A 17435-nucleotide genomic window follows, 5' to 3' on the forward strand; every position below is an offset into this window, starting at 1 on the left:
GGCTGCCAGACAATTTTCCATGCACACTCTGGGCTGGGGGGCAGTCAACCACCAGTACACACAGCAGAACCTAAACCCATACCATTATTGCTAAGCAGCAAGACAGGGGCCCATTGCACTCCCACGGGGCCTTTTTAAATGCAATCCATAACCCGGATTTGCCAGGAACCCTTCTTACTCCTCCTACTTGCATGTGACACTGGGCTTAGGATCTGCATAGGAAACACACACACAAGCACACACCTACCTTTGTTGCCTGCAGATGCCTCCTTGGCTGTCCCCAAACGGTATCAAACCAACACCCACGGGAAGCTGTAAGCATAGAGGACATGCCTGCACCCCATTGGACTTACCTGTGTGGGTTAAATCCGGGTTATTTGACAACCTATGGCGGTGATGGTTCTGCTCAGGCAGAGCAGTGCTGATGCTCCTCATAAAGCTGTCGCTGCTGTGAAGGTTCTATGGTGACATCACAAATCCCTTTGGTTACATACACAACAAAGCTGGGTTGTTGTTGTTTACACTCTGCAAGGCCTGTGGAAGTGAGTGACATCATAGCACTGTAGTTCTGAGGGTTCAAGATGGATGCAACAATCTCCTGTTGCTTCTATGAAGGCCGTAATAGACGACATCACCAAACAGCTCCATAGTCACATACACAGCAAAGGAGAGATGTTGTTTACACCTAGTGATGTCAGTGGTATTGAGTGACATCACAGCACAGTGCTAAGGCTCCTGGGCCTGGACACAGCAGCGGCTGCAATATCTCAACGGAGAATACGTTTATATCTATGTGTGTGTGTGCGCATATATATATATATATATATATATATATATATATATATATATATATTTCTCCGCCGAAATCACTTTTAAACCCATTTCCACCTTTTTTTCCCTTCTCTTCCTCTTACTTTTTTTTCACGTTTTTTTACGTTTTTCTCCTTTTCGCCTCTTTTCTGGGCGTATTATTCTTCTTTTTCTTCTTTTTTTTCGTCTAATGCATACCCCATCAGTGCAGCAATGCTTATTCAATACCGCCAGCAGATGGAGACACTGGGGGATAATTTTCTAAGGATTTATACTGATTTTTCCTGTCTGAATTTGTCGCACAGAAAGTTGCAGGCCAAATATGTGTGACATTTCTGCGACTTTAGCTTCTAGAGCATTTTTACAACATTATACATAGGTGCTGAATACATAAAAAGCGACTGTTCAGCGACAGACAAGTCGCATCGGCTGAAAGTAGGCCAGAATGTCAGTCCATGTTGGAGCAGGTTTAGATACAGTCTAAAGCATAGATCTCAAAGTCTGTGCACAGAATTTAGCAAGGGCCTCGCACCTTCTGATGCATCAGGTAGGTGCACAATAGCATAGCCTAACCCTCTGTACTTTGGTCTATATTGATGCGGGACATAGACAGCCAGCTGATGACCAATCCATTAGTGCAATGGATGGCTGGAAGCATTTGTCTTTGCCTTTGCAATACCACAGAAGCAATGCATGGTCAATGTACAGCAATGACACACCTGTGTGAACAGCCAGGAGACCCCCCCCCCCCCCCATGTTATGTTACATAGTTACATAGTTAGTACGGTCGAAAAAAGACATATGTCCATCACGTTCAACCAGGGAATTAAGGGGTAGGGGTGTGGCGCGATATTGGGGAAGGGATGAGATTTTATATTTCTTCATAAGCATTAATCTTATTTTGTCAATTAGGAACATTCAGCACCCACCCGCTATCAAGGCAGCTGCCTATCATGTCATGCCCTACCTGCACAGGTGTGCTGGCTACTCAAATGATCCAATTAAGGAGGCCATTTAGTCAGCAGCAGCAGAAGTCCTGTGCCTGGACGCTCCAACAGGGGCCAGACACAAGCAGAAGCAGAAGCAGCAGAAGCAGCAGCAGCACCACCTTTTGTTTTTTGGCTGCAGCAGCAGCAAGGCCCACAGGGCTGGCTAGCTGGCTAGCCAGCAAGCAGGTAGCAATGAAAGTAGGAATCTTTCTTTTTAACCCTGTAAGGGGGGTGGTGCACTGTACCCGAAGATACTGCCATATCGGGTCAATGCATAGGGCGACGGAAGCAAGCTTCGAAATCGGCCCCCGTTCTCAAAAATCCATTTAATATATGGTCCCCAGATAGGGGACGTATCAGATATTAAACTGATAAGAACAGATACTACACTTGATCTTAGCCAAAAGGCCGAGAAGCGATAACCGTGAAAGGGGCGGGCCCAACAAGGTCCCCTTCATGGGCACTATCACTGCTTGCTGTCAGGGAGGCTGCCAGACAATTTTCCATGCACACTCTGGGCTGGGGGGCAGTCAACCACCAGTACACACAGCAGAACCTAAACCCATACCATTATTGCTAAGCAGCAAGACAGGGGCCCATTGCACTCCCACGGGGCCTTTTTAAATGCAATCCATAACCCGGATTTGCCAGGAACCCTTCTTACTCCTCCTACTTGCATGTGACACTGGGCTTAGGATCTGCATAGGAAACACACACACAAGCACACACCTACCTTTGTTGCCTGCAGATGCCTCCTTGGCTGTCCCCAAACGGTATCAAACCAACACCCACGGGAAGCTGTAAGCATAGAGGACATGCCTGCACCCCATTGGACTTACCTGTGTGGGTTAAATCCGGGTTATTTGACAACCTATGGCGGTGATGGTTCTGCTCAGGCAGAGCAGTGCTGATGCTCCTCATAAAGCTGTCGCTGCTGTGAAGGTTCTAGGTGACATCACAAATCCCTTTGGTTACATACACAACAAAGCTGGGTTGTTGTTGTTTACACTCTGCAAGGCCTGTGGAAGTGAGTGACATCATAGCACTGTAGTTCTGAGGGTTCAAGATGGATGCAACAATCTCCTGTTGCTTCTATGAAGGCCGTAATAGACGACATCACCAAACAGCTCCATAGTCACATACACAGCAAAGGAGAGATGTTGTTTACACCTAGTGATGTCAGTGGTATTGAGTGACATCACAGCACAGTGCTAAGGCTCCTGGGCCTGGACACAGCAGCGGCTGCAATATCTCAACGGAGAATACGTTTATATCTATGTGTGTGTGCGCATATATATATATATATATATATATATATATATATATATATATATATCTCCGCCGAAATCACTTTTAAACCCATTTCCACCTTTTTTTTCCCTTCTCTTCCTCTTACTTTTTTTTCACGTTTTTTTACGTTTTTCTCCTTTTCGCCTCTTTTCTGGGCGTATTATTCTTCTTTTTCTTCTTTTTTTTCGTCTAATGCATACCCCATCAGTGCAGCAATGCTTATTCAATACCGCCAGCAGATGGAGACACTGGGGGATAATTTTCTAAGGATTTATACTGATTTTTCCTGTCTGAATTTGTCGCACAGAAAGTTGCAGGCCAAATATGTGTGACATTTCTGCGACTTTAGCTTCTAGAGCATTTTTACAACATTATACATAGGTGCTGAATACATAAAAAGCGACTGTTCAGCGACAGACAAGTCGCATCGGCTGAAAGTAGGCCAGAATGTCAGTCCATGTTGGAGCAGGTTTAGATACAGTCTAAAGCATAGATCTCAAAGTCTGTGCACAGAATTTAGCAAGGGCCTCGCACCTTCTGATGCATCAGGTAGGTGCACAATAGCATAGCCTAACCCTCTGTACTTTGGTCTATATTGATGCGGGACATAGACAGCCAGCTGATGACCAATCCATTAGTGCAATGGATGGCTGGAAGCATTTGTCTTTGCCTTTGCAATACCACAGAAGCAATGCATGGTCAATGTACAGCAATGACACACCTGTGTGAACAGCCAGGAGACCCCCCCCCCCCCCCCCATGTTATGTTACATAGTTACATAGTTAGTACGGTCGAAAAAAGACATATGTCCATCACGTTCAACCAGGGAATTAAGGGGTAGGGGTGTGGCGCGATATTGGGGAAGGGATGAGATTTTATATTTCTTCATAAGCATTAATCTTATTTTGTCAATTAGGAACATTCAGCACCCACCCGCTATCAAGGCAGCTGCCTATCATGTCATGCCCTACCTGCACAGGTGTGCTGGCTACTCAAATGATCCAATTAAGGAGGCCATTTAGTCAGCAGCAGCAGAAGTCCTGTGCCTGGACGCTCCAACAGGGGCCAGACACAAGCAGAAGCAGAAGCAGCAGAAGCAGCAGCAGCACCACCTTTTGTTTTTTGGCTGCAGCAGCAGCAAGGCCCACAGGGCTGGCTAGCTGGCTAGCCAGCAAGCAGGTAGCAATGAAAGTAGGAATCTTTCTTTTTAACCCTGTAAGGGGGTGGTGCACTGTACCCGAAGATACTGCCATATCGGGTCAATGCATAGGGCGACGGAAGCAAGCTTCGAAATCGGCCCCCGTTCTCAAAAATCCATTTAATATATGGTCCCCAGATAGGGGACGTATCAGATATTAAACTGATAAGAACAGATACTACACTTGATCTTAGCCAAAAGGCCGAGAAGCGATAACCGTGAAAGGGGCGGGCCCAACAAGGTCCCCTTCATGGGCACTATCACTGCTTGCTGTCAGGGAGGCTGCCAGACAATTTTCCATGCACACTCTGGGCTGGGGGGCAGTCAACCACCAGTACACACAGCAGAACCTAAACCCATACCATTATTGCTAAGCAGCAAGACAGGGGCCCATTGCACTCCCACGGGGCCTTTTTAAATGCAATCCATAACCCGGATTTGCCAGGAACCCTTCTTACTCCTCCTACTTGCATGTGACACTGGGCTTAGGATCTGCATAGGAAACACACACACAAGCACACACCTACCTTTGTTGCCTGCAGATGCCTCCTTGGCTGTCCCCAAACGGTATCAAACCAACACCCACGGGAAGCTGTAAGCATAGAGGACATGCCTGCACCCCATTGGACTTACCTGTGTGGGTTAAATCCGGGTTATTTGACAACCTATGGCGGTGATGGTTCTGCTCAGGCAGAGCAGTGCTGATGCTCCTCATAAAGCTGTCGCTGCTGTGAAGGTTCTAGGTGACATCACAAATCCCTTTGGTTACATACACAACAAAGCTGGGTTGTTGTTGTTTACACTCTGCAAGGCCTGTGGAAGTGAGTGACATCATAGCACTGTAGTTCTGAGGGTTCAAGATGGATGCAACAATCTCCTGTTGCTTCTATGAAGGCCGTAATAGACGACATCACCAAACAGCTCCATAGTCACATACACAGCAAAGGAGAGATGTTGTTTACACCTAGTGATGTCAGTGGTATTGAGTGACATCACAGCACAGTGCTAAGGCTCCTGGGCCTGGACACAGCAGCGGCTGCAATATCTCAACGGAGAATACGTTTATATCTATGTGTGTGTGTGCGCATATATATATATATATATATATATATATATATATATATATATATATCTCCGCCGAAATCACTTTTAAACCCATTTCCACCTTTTTTTCCCTTCTCTTCCTCTTACTTTTTTTTCACGTTTTTTTACGTTTTTCTCCTTTTCGCCTCTTTTCTGGGCGTATTATTCTTCTTTTTCTTCTTTTTTTTCGTCTAATGCATACCCCATCAGTGCAGCAATGCTTATCTTCTTTTTCTTCTTTTTTTCGTCTAATGCATACCCCATCAGTGCAGCAATGCTTATTCAATACCGCCAGCAGATGGAGACACTGGGGGATAATTTTCTAAGGATTTATACTGATTTTTCCTGTCTGAATTTGTCGCACAGAAAGTTGCAGGCCAAATATGTGTGACATTTCTGCGACTTTAGCTTCTAGAGCATTTTTACAACATTATACATAGGTGCTGAATACATAAAAAGCGACTGTTCAGCGACAGACAAGTCGCATCGGCTGAAAGTAGGCCAGAATGTCAGTCCATGTTGGAGCAGGTTTAGATACAGTCTAAAGCATAGATCTCAAAGTCTGTGCACAGAATTAGCAAGGGCCTCGCACCTTCTGATGCATCAGGTAGGTGCACAATAGCATAGCCTAACCCTCTGTACTTTGGTCTATATTGATGCGGGACATAGACAGCCAGCTGATGACCAATCCATTAGTGCAATGGATGGCTGGAAGCATTTGTCTTTGCCTTTGCAATACCACAGAAGCAATGCATGGTCCAATGTACAGCAATGACACACCTGTGATGAACAGCCAGGAGACCCCCCCCCCCCCCCCCCCCAATGTTATGTTACATAGTTACATAGTTAGTACGGTCGAAAAAAGACATATGTCCATCACGTTCAACCAGGAATTAAGGGGTAGGGGTGTGGGCGCGATATTGGGGAAGGGATGAGATTTTATATTTCTTCATAAGCATTAATCTTATTTTGTCAATTAGGAACATTCAGCACCCCACCCGCTATCAAGGCAGCTGCCTATCATGTCATGCCCTACCTGCACAGGTGTGCTGGCTACTCAAATGATCCAATTAAGGAGGCCATTTAGTCAGCAGCAGCAGAAGTCCTGTGCCTGGACGCTCCAACAGGGGCCAGACACAAGCAGAAGCAGAAGCAGCAGAGAGCAGCCACCTTTTGTTTTTTGGCTGCAGCAGCAGCAGCAAGGCCCACAGGGCTGGCTAGCTGGCTAGCCAGCAAGCAGGTAGCAATGAAAGTAGGAATCTTTCTTTTTAACCCTGTAAGGGGGGTGGTGCACTGTACCCGAAGATACTGCCATATCGGGTCAATGCATAGGGCGACGGAAGCAAGCTTCGAAATCGGCCCCCCGTTCTCAAAAATCCATTTAATATATGGTCCCCAGATAGGGGACGTATCAGATATTAAACTGATAAGAACAGATACTACACTTGATCTTAGCCAAAAGGCCGAGAAGCGATAACCGTGAAAGGGGCGGGCCCAACAAGGTCCCCTTCATGGGCACTATCACTGCTTGCTGTCAGGGAGGCTGCCAGACAATTTTCCATGCACACTCTGGGCTGGGGGGCAGTCAACCACCAGTACACACAGCAGAACCTAAACCCATACCATTATTGCTAAGCAGCAAGACAGGGGCCCATTGCACTCCCACGGGGCCTTTTTAAATGCAATCCATAACCCGGATTTGCCAGGAACCCTTCTTACTCCTCCTACTTGCATGTGACACTGGGCTTAGGATCTGCATAGGAAACACACACACAAGCACACACCTACCTTTGTTGCCTGCAGATGCCTCCTTGGCTTGTCCCCAAACGGTATCAAACCAACACCCACGGGAAGCTGTAAGCATAGAGGACATGCCTGCACCCCATTGGACTTACCTGTGTGGGTTAAATCCGGGTTATTTGACAACCTATGGCGGTGATGGTTCTGCTCAGGCAGAGCAGTGCTGATGCTCCTCATAAAGCTGTCGCTGCTGTGAAGGTTCTAGGTGACATCACAAATCCCTTTGGTTACATACACAACAAAGCTGGGTTGTTGTTGTTTACACTCTGCAAGGCCTGTGGAAGTGAGTGACATCATAGCACTGTAGTTCTGAGGGTTCAAGATGGATGCAACAATCTCCTGTTGCTTCTATGAAGGCCGTAATAGACGACATCACCAAACAGCTCCATAGTCACATACACAGCAAAGGAGAGATGTTGTTTACACCTAGTGATGTCAGTGGTATTGAGTGACATCACAGCACAGTGCTAAGGCTCCTGGGCCTGGACACAGCAGCGGCTGCAATATCTCAACGGAGAATACGTTTATATCTATGTGTGTGTGTGCGCATATATATATATATATATATATATATATATAATATAATATATATATTTCTCCGCCGAAATCACTTTTAAACCCATTTCCACCTTTTTTTCCCTTCTCTTCCTCTTACTTTTTTTTTCACGTTTTTTTACGTTTTTTCTCCTTTTCGCCTCTTTTCTGGCGTATTATTCTTCTTTTTCTTCTTTTTTTTCGTCTAATGCATACCCCATCAGTGCAGCAATGCTTATTCAATACCGCCAGCAGATGGAGACACTGGGGGATAATTTTCTAAGGATTTATACTGATTTTTCCTGTCTGAATTTGTCGCACAGAAAGTTGCAGGCCAAATATGTGTGACATTTCTGCGACTTTAGCTTCTAGAGCATTTTTACAACATTATACATAGGTGCTGAATACATAAAAAGCGACTGTTCAGCGACAGACAAGTCGCATTCGGCTGAAAGTAGGCCAGAATGTCAGTCCATGTTGGAGCAGGTTTAGATACAGTCTAAAGCATAGATCTCAAAGTCTGTGCACAGAATTTAGCAAGGGCCTCGCACCTTCTGATGCATCAGGATAGGTGCACAATAGCATAGCCTAACCCTCTGTACTTTGGTCTATATTGATGCGGGACATAGACAGCCAGCTGATGACCAATCCATTAGTGCAATGGATGGCTGGAAGCATTTGTCTTTGCCTTTGCAATACCACAGAAGCAATGCAATGGTCAATTGTACAGCAATGACACACCTGTGTGAACAGCCAGGAGACCCCCCCCCCCCACCCCCCATGTTATGTTACATAGTTACATAGTTAGTACGGTCGAAAAAAGACATATGTCCATCACGTTCAACCAGGGAATTAAGGGGTAGGGGTGTGGCGCGATATTGGGGAAGGGATGAGATTTTATATTTCTTCATAAGCATTAATCTTATTTTGTCAATTAGGAACATTCAGCACCCACCCCGCTATCAAGGCAGCTGCCTATCATGTCATGCCCTACCTGCACAGGTGTGCTGGCTACTCAAATGATCCAATTAAGGAGGCCATTTAGTCAGCAGCAGCAGAAGTCCTGTGCCTGGACGCTCCAACAGGGGCCAGACACAAGCAGAAGCAGAAGCAGCAGAAGCAGCAGCAGCACCACCTTTTGTTTTTTGGCTGCAGCAGCAGCAGCAAGGCCCACAGGGCTGGCTAGCTGGCTAGCCAGCAAGCAGGTAGCAATGAAAGTAGGAATCTTTCTTTTTAACCCTGTAAGGGGGTGGTGCACTGTACCCGAAGATACTGCCATATCGGGTCAATGCATAGGGCGACGGAAGCAAGCTTCGAAATCGGCCCCCGATTCTCAAAAATCCATTTAATATATGGTCCCCAGATAGGGGGACGTATCAGATATTAAACTGATAAGAACAGATACTACACTTGATCTTAGCCAAAAGGCCGAGAAGCGATAACCGTGAAAGGGGCGGGCCCAACAAGGTCCCCTTCATGGGCACTATCACTGCTTGCTGTCAGGGAGGCTGCCAGACAATTTTCCATGCACACTCTGGGCTGGGGGGCAGTCAACCACCAGTACACACAGCAGAACCTAAACCCATACCATTATTGCTAAGCAGCAAGACAGGGGCCCATTGCACTCCCACGGGGCCTTTTTAAAATGCACATCCATAACCCGGATTTGCCAGGAACCCTTCTTACTCCTCCTACTTGCATGTGACACTGGGCTTAGGATCTGCATAGGAAACACACACACAAGCACACACCTACCTTTGTTGCCTGCAGATGCCTCCTTGGCTGTCCCCAAACGGTATCAAACCAACACCCACGGGAAGCTGTAAGCATAGAGGACATGCCTGCACCCCATTGGACTTACCTGTTGTGGGTTAAATCCGGGTTATTTGACAACCTATGGCGGTGATGGTTCTGCTCAGGCAGAGCAGTGCTGATGCTCCTCATAAAGCTGTCGCTGCTGTGAAGGTTCTAGGTGACATCACAAATCCCTTTGGTTACATACACAACAAAGCTGGGTTGTTGTTGTTTACACTCTGCAAGGCCTGTGGAAGTGAGTGACATCATAGCACTGTAGTTCTGAGGGTTCAAGATGGATGCAACAATCTCCTGTTGCTTCTATGAAGGCCGTAATAGACGACATCACCAAACAGCTCCATAGTCACATACACAGCAAAGGAGAGATGTTGTTTACACCTAGTGATGTCAGTGGTATTGAGTGACATCACAGCACAGTGCTAAGGCTCCTGGGCCTGGACACAGCAGCGGCTGCAATATCTCAACGGAGAATACGTTTATATCTATGTGTGTGTGTGCGCATATATATATATATATATATATATATATATATATATATATATATATTTCTCCGCCGAAATCACTTTTAAACCCATTTCCACCTTTTTTTCCCTTCTCTTCCTCTTACTTTTTTTTCACGTTTTTTTACGTTTTTCTCCTTTTCGCCTCTTTTCTGGGCGTATTATTCTTCTTTTTCTTCTTTTTTTTCGTCTAATGCATACCCCATCAGTGCAGCAATGCTTATTCAATACCGCCAGCAGATGGAGACACTGGGGGATAATTTTCTAAGGATTTATACTGATTTTTCCTGTCTGAATTTGTCGCACAGAAAGTTGCAGGCCAAATATGTGTGACATTTCTGCGACTTTAGCTTCTAGAGCATTTTTACAACATTATACATAGGTGCTGAATACATAAAAAGCGACTGTTCAGCGACAGACAAGTCGCATCGGCTGAAAGTAGGCCAGAATGTCAGTCCATGTTGGAGCAGGTTTAGATACAGTCTAAAGCATAGATCTCAAAGTCTGTGCACAGAATTTAGCAAGGGCCTCGCACCTTCTGATGCATCAGGTAGGTGCACAATAGCATAGCCTAACCCTCTGTACTTTGGTCTATATTGATGCGGGACATAGACAGCCAGCTGATGACCAATCCATTAGTGCAATGGATGGCTGGAAGCATTTGTCTTTGCCTTTGCAATACCACAGAAGCAATGCATGGTCAATGTACAGCAATGACACACCTGTGTGAACAGCCAGGAGACCCCCCCCCCCCCCCCCCATGTTATGTTACATAGTTACATAGTTAGTACGGTCGAAAAAAGACATATGTCCATCACGTTCAACCAGGGAATTAAGGGGTAGGGGTGTGGCGCGATATTGGGGAAGGGATGAGATTTTATATTTCTTCATAAGCATTAATCTTATTTTGTCAATTAGGAACATTCAGCACCCACCCGCTATCAAGGCAGCTGCCTATCATGTCATGCCCTACCTGCACAGGTGTGCTGGCTACTCAAATGATCCAATTAAGGAGGCCATTTAGTCAGCAGCAGCAGAAGTCCTGTGCCTGGACGCTCCAACAGGGGCCAGACACAAGCAGAAGCAGAAGCAGCAGAAGCAGCAGCAGCACCACCTTTTGTTTTTTGGCTGCAGCAGCAGCAGCAAGGCCCACAGGGCTGGCTAGCTGGCTAGCCAGCAAGCAGGTAGCAATGAAAGTAGGAATCTTTCTTTTTAACCCTGTAAGGGGGTGGTGCACTGTACCCGAAGATACTGCCATATCGGGTCAATGCATAGGGCGACGGAAGCAAGCTTCGAAATCGGCCCCCGTTCTCAAAAATCCATTTAATATATGGTCCCCAGATAGGGGACGTATCAGATATTAAACTGATAAGAACAGATACTACACTTGATCTTAGCCAAAAGGCCGAGAAGCGATAACCGTGAAAGGGGCGGGCCCAACAAGGTCCCCTTCATGGGCACTATCACTGCTTGCTGTCAGGGAGGCTGCCAGACAATTTTCCATGCACACTCTGGGCTGGGGGGCAGTCAACCACCAGTACACACAGCAGAACCTAAACCCATACCATTATTGCTAAGCAGCAAGACAGGGGCCCATTGCACTCCCACGGGGCCTTTTTAAATGCAATCCATAACCCGGATTTGTCAGGAACCCTTCTTACTCCTCCTACTTGCATGTGACACTGGGCTTAGGATCTGCATAGGAAACACACACACAAGCACACACCTACCTTTGTTGCCTGCAGATGCCTCCTTGGCTGTCCCCAAACGGTATCAAACCAACACCCACGGGAAGCTGTAAGCATAGAGGACATGCCTGCACCCCATTGGACTTACCTGTGTGGGTTAAATCCGGGTTATTTGACAACCTATGGCGGTGATGGTTCTGCTCAGGCAGAGCAGTGCTGATGCTCCTCATAAAGCTGTCGCTGCTGTGAAGGTTCTAGGTGACATCACAAATCCCTTTGGTTACATACACAACAAAGCTGGGTTGTTGTTGTTTACACTCTGCAAGGCCTGTGGAAGTGAGTGACATCATAGCACTGTAGTTCTGAGGGTTCAAGATGGATGCAACAATCTCCTGTTGCTTCTATGAAGGCCGTAATAGACGACATCACCAAACAGCTCCATAGTCACATACACAGCAAAGGAGAGATGTTGTTTACACCTAGTGATGTCAGTGGTATTGAGTGACATCACAGCACAGTGCTAAGGCTCCTGGGCCTGGACACAGCAGCGGCTGCAATATCTCAACGGAGAATACGTTTATATCTATGTGTGTGTGTGCGCATATATATATATATATATATATATATATATATATATATATTTCTCCGCCGAAATCACTTTTAAACCCATTTCCACCTTTTTTTCCCTTCTCTTCCTCTTACTTTTTTTTCACGTTTTTTTACGTTTTTCTCCTTTTCGCCTCTTTTCTGGGCGTATTATTCTTCTTTTTCTTCTTTTTTTTCGTCTAATGCATACCCCATCAGTGCAGCAATGCTTATTCAATACCGCCAGCAGATGGAGACACTGGGGGATAATTTTCTAAGGATTTATACTGATTTTTCCTGTCTGAATTTGTCGCACAGAAAGTTGCAGGCCAAATATGTGTGACATTTCTGCGACTTTAGCTTCTAGAGCATTTTTACAACATTATACATAGGTGCTGAATACATAAAAAGCGACTGTTCAGCGACAGACAAGTCGCATCGGCTGAAAGTAGGCCAGAATGTCAGTCCATGTTGGAGCAGGTTTAGATACAGTCTAAAGCATAGATCTCAAAGTCTGTGCACAGAATTTAGCAAGGGCCTCGCACCTTCTGATGCATCAGGTAGGTGCACAATAGCATAGCCTAACCCTCTGTACTTTGGTCTATATTGATGCGGGACATAGACAGCCAGCTGATGACCAATCCATTAGTGCAATGGATGGCTGGAAGCATTTGTCTTTGCCTTTGCAATACCACAGAAGCAATGCATGGTCAATGTACAGCAATGACACACCTGTGTGAACAGCCAGGAGACCCCCCCCCCCCCCCCCCATGTTATGTTACATAGTTACATAGTTAGTACGGTCGAAAAAAGACATATGTCCATCACGTTCAACCAGGGAATTAAGGGGTAGGGGTGTGGCGCGATATTGGGGAAGGGATGAGATTTTATATTTCTTCATAAGCATTAATCTTATTTTGTCAATTAGGAACATTCAGCACCCACCCGCTATCAAGGCAGCTGCCTATCATGTCATGCCCTACCTGCACAGGTGTGCTGGCTACTCAAATGATCCAATTAAGGAGGCCATTTAGTCAGCAGCAGCAGAAGTCCTGTGCCTGGACGCTCCAACAGGGGCCAGACACAAGCAGAAGCAGAAGCAGCAGAAGCAGCAGCAGCACCACCTTTTGTTTTTTGGCTGCAGCAGCAGCAAGGCCCACAGGGCTGGCTAGCTGGCTAGCCAGCAAGCAGGTAGCAATGAAAGTAGGAATCTTTCTTTTTAACCCTGTAAGGGGGTGGTGCACTGTACCCAAAGATACTGCCATATCGGGTCAATGCATAGGGCGACGGAAGCAAGCTTCGAAATCGGCCCCCGTTCTCAAAAATCCATTTAATATATGGTCCCCAGATAGGGGACGTATCAGATATTAAACTGATAAGAACAGATACTACACTTGATCTTAGCCAAAAGGCCGAGAAGCGATAACCGTGAAAGGGGCGGGCCCAACAAGGTCCCCTTCATGGGCACTATCACTGCTTGCTGTCAGGGAGGCTGCCAGACAATTTTCCATGCACACTCTGGGCTGGGGGGCAGTCAACCACCAGTACACACAGCAGAACCTAAACCCATACCATTATTGCTAAGCAGCAAGACAGGGGCCCATTGCACTCCCACGGGGCCTTTTTAAATGCAATCCATAACCCGGATTTGCCAGGAACCCTTCTTACTCCTCCTACTTGCATGTGACACTGGGCTTAGGATCTGCATAGGAAACACACACACAAGCACACACCTACCTTTGTTGCCTGCAGATGCCTCCTTGGCTGTCCCCAAACGGTATCAAACCAACACCCACGGGAAGCTGTAAGCATAGAGGACATGCCTGCACCCCATTGGACTTACCTGTGTGGGTTAAATCCGGGTTATTTGACAACCTATGGCGGTGATGGTTCTGCTCAGGCAGAGCAGTGCTGATGCTCCTCATAAAGCTGTCGCTGCTGTGAAGGTTCTAGGTGACAATCACCAAATCCCTTTGGTTACATACACAACAAAGCTGGGTTGTTGTTGTTTACACTCTGCAAGGCCTGTGGAAGTGAGTGACATCATAGCACTGTAGTTCTGAGGGTTCAAGATGGATGCAACAATCTCCTGTTGCTTCTATGAAGGCCATAATAGACGACATCACCAAAACAGCTCCATAGTCACATACACAGCAAAGGAGAGATGTTGTTTACACCTAGTGATGTCAGTGGTATTGAGTGACATCACAGCACAGTGCTAAGGCTCCTGGGCCTTGACACAGCGGCTGCAATATCTCAACGGAGAATACGTTTATATCTATGTGTGTGTGTGCGCATATATATATATATATATATATATATATATATATATATATATATATTTCTCCGCCGAAATCACTTTTAAACCCATTTCCACCTTTTTTTCCCTTCTCTTCCTCTTACTTTTTTTTCACGATTTTTTACGTTTTTCTCCTTTTCGCCTCTTTTCTGGGCGTATTATTCTTCTTTTTCTTCTTTTTTTTCGTCTAATGCATACCCCATCAGTGCAGCAATGCTTATTCAATACCGCCAGCAGATGGAGACACTGGGGGATAATTTTCTAAGGATTTATACTGATTTTTCCTGTCTGAATTTGTCGCACAGAAAGTTGCAGGCCAAATATGTGTGACATTTCTGCGACTTTAGCTTCTAGAGCATTTTTACAACATTATACATAGGTGATGAATACATAAAAAGCGACTGTTCAGCGACAGACAAGTCGCATCGGCTGAAAGTAGGCCAGAATGTCAGTCCATGTTGGAGCAGGTTTAGATACAGTCTAAAGCATAGATCTCAAAGTCTGTGCACAGAATTTAGCAAGGGCCTCGCACCTTCTGATGCATCAGGTAGGTGCACAATAGCATAGCCTAACCCTCTGTACTTTGGTCTATATTGATGCGGGACATAGACAGCCAGCTGATGACCAATCCATTAGTGCAATGGATGGCTGGAAGCATTTGTCTTTGCCTTTGCAATACCACAGAAGCAATGCATGGTCAATGTACAGCAATGACACACCTGTGTGAACAGCCAGGAGACCCCCCCCCCCCCCATGTTATGTTACATAGTTACATAGTTAGTACGGTCGAAAAAGACATATGTCCATCACGTTCAACCAGGGAATTAAGGGGTAGGGGTGTGGCGCGATATTGGGGAAGGGATGAGATTTTATATTTCTTCATAAGCATTAATCTTATTTTGTCAATTAGGAACATTCAGCACCCACCCGCTATCAAGGCAGCTGCCTATCATGTCATGCCCTACCTGCACAGGTGTGCTGGCTACTCAAATGATCCAATTAAGGAGGCCATTTAGTCAGCAGCAGCAGAAGTCCTGTGCCTGGACGCTCCAACAGGGGCCAGACACAAGCAGAAGCAGAAGCAGCAGAAGCAGCAGCAGCACCACCTTTTGTTTTTTGGCTGCAGCAGCAGCAGCAAGGCCCACAGGGCTGGCTAGCTGGCTAGCCAGCAAGCAGGTAGCAATGAAAGTAGGAATCTTTCTTTTTAACCCTGTAAGGGGGTGGTGCACTGTACCCGAAGATACTGCCATATCGGGTCAATGCATAGGGCGACGGAAGCAAGCTTCGAAATCGGCCCCCGTTCTCAAAAATCCATTTAATATATGGTCCCCAGATAGGGGACGTATCAGATATTAAACTGATAAGAACAGATACTACACTTGATCTTAGCCAAAAGGCCGAGAAGCGATAACCGTGAAAGGGCGGGCCCAACAAGGTCCCCTTCATGGGCACTATCACTGCTTGCTGTCAGGGAGGCTGCAGACAATTTTCCATGCACACTCTGGGCTGGGGGGCAGTCAACCACCAGTACACACAGCAGAACCTAAACCCATACCATTATTGCTAAGCAGCAAGACAGGGGCCCATTGCACTCCCACGGGGCCTTTTTAAATGCAATCCATAACCCGGATTTGTCAGGAACCCTTCTTACTCCTCCTACTTGCATGTGACACTGGGCTTAGGATCTGCATAGGAAACACACACACAAGCACACACCTACCTTTGTTGCCTGCAGATGCCTCCTTGGCTGTCCCCAAACGGTATCAAACCAACACCCACGGGAAGCTGTAAGCATAGAGGACATGCCTGCACCCCATTGGACTTACCTGTGTGGGTTTAAATCCGGGTTATTTGACACCTATGGCGGTGATGTTCTGCTCAGGCAGAGCAGTGCTGATGCTCCTCATAAAGCTGTCGCTGCTGTGAAGGTTCTAGGTGACATCACAAATCCCTTTGGGTACATACACAACAAAGCTGGGTTGTTGTTGTTTACACTCTGCAAGGCCTGTGGAAGTGAGTGACATCATAGCACTGTAGTTCTGAGGGTTCAAGATGGATGCAACAATCTCCTGTTGCTTCTATGAAGGCCGTAATAGACGACATCACCAAACAGCTCCATAGTCACATACACAGCAAAGGAGAGATGTTGTTTACACCTAGTGATGTCAGTGGTATTGAGTGACATCACAGCACAGTGCTAAGGCTCCTGGGCCTGGACACAGCAGCGGCTGCAATATCTCAACGGAGAATACGTTTATATCTATGTGTGTGTGTGCGCATATATATATATATATATATATATAGTATATATATATATTTCTCCGCCGAAATCACTTTTAAACCCATTTCCACCTTTTTTTCCCTTCTCTTCCTCTTACTTTTTTTTCACGTTTTTTTACGTTTTTCTCCTTTTCGCCTCTTTTCTGGGCGTATTATTCTTCTTTTTCTTCTTTTTTTTCGTCTAATGCATACCCCATCAGTGCAGCAATGCTTATTCAATACCGCCAGCAGATGGAGACACTGGGGGATAATTTTCTAAGGATTTATACTGATTTTTCCTGTCTGAATTTGTCGCACAGAAAGTTGCAGGCCAAATATGTGTGACATTTCTGCGACTTTAGCTTCTAGAGCATTTTTACAACATTATACATAGGTGCTGAATACATAAAAAGCGACTGTTCAGCGACAGACAAGTCGCATCGGCTGAAAGTAGGCCAGAATGTCAGTCCATGTTGGAGCAGGTTTAGATACAGTCTAAAGCATAGATCTCAAAGTCTGTGCACAGAATTTAGCAAGGGCCTCGCACCTTCTGATGCATCAGGTAGGTGCACAATAGCATAGCCT

General features: G+C 46.1%; 7 non-coding genes across 7 annotated transcripts; all 7 read right to left on the reverse strand.

Annotated features, from left to right (window-relative positions):
- Positions 1–2028: 2028 nt before the first annotated feature.
- LOC130333439 (U2 spliceosomal RNA) lies at positions 2029–2219 on the reverse strand. Its single transcript, XR_008875620.1, has one exon. It is a non-coding gene; the product is annotated as a U2 spliceosomal RNA (small nuclear RNA).
- A 2091-nt stretch (positions 2220–4310) lies between these two features.
- On the reverse strand, positions 4311–4501 carry LOC130333440 (U2 spliceosomal RNA). The gene has a single exon (XR_008875621.1). It is a non-coding gene; the product is annotated as a U2 spliceosomal RNA (small nuclear RNA).
- Positions 4502–6653: 2152 nt separating this feature from the next.
- LOC130333383 (U2 spliceosomal RNA) lies at positions 6654–6845 on the reverse strand. The gene has a single exon (XR_008875589.1). It is a non-coding gene; the product is annotated as a U2 spliceosomal RNA (small nuclear RNA).
- Positions 6846–8951: 2106 nt separating this feature from the next.
- On the reverse strand, positions 8952–9144 carry LOC130333391 (U2 spliceosomal RNA). Its single transcript, XR_008875596.1, has one exon. It is a non-coding gene; the product is annotated as a U2 spliceosomal RNA (small nuclear RNA).
- Positions 9145–11245: 2101 nt separating this feature from the next.
- LOC130333441 (U2 spliceosomal RNA) lies at positions 11246–11436 on the reverse strand. Its single transcript, XR_008875622.1, has one exon. It is a non-coding gene; the product is annotated as a U2 spliceosomal RNA (small nuclear RNA).
- Positions 11437–13525: 2089 nt separating this feature from the next.
- Positions 13526–13716, reverse strand: LOC130333385 (U2 spliceosomal RNA). Its single transcript, XR_008875591.1, has one exon. It is a non-coding gene; the product is annotated as a U2 spliceosomal RNA (small nuclear RNA).
- A 2093-nt stretch (positions 13717–15809) lies between these two features.
- On the reverse strand, positions 15810–16000 carry LOC130333443 (U2 spliceosomal RNA). The gene has a single exon (XR_008875623.1). It is a non-coding gene; the product is annotated as a U2 spliceosomal RNA (small nuclear RNA).
- Between the last annotated feature and the right edge of the window lie 1435 nt (positions 16001–17435).

This window comes from Hyla sarda, unplaced genomic scaffold (assembly GCF_029499605.1).
Source record: "Hyla sarda isolate aHylSar1 unplaced genomic scaffold, aHylSar1.hap1 scaffold_408, whole genome shotgun sequence".
Lineage (NCBI taxonomy): Eukaryota > Metazoa > Chordata > Amphibia > Anura > Hylidae > Hyla > Hyla sarda.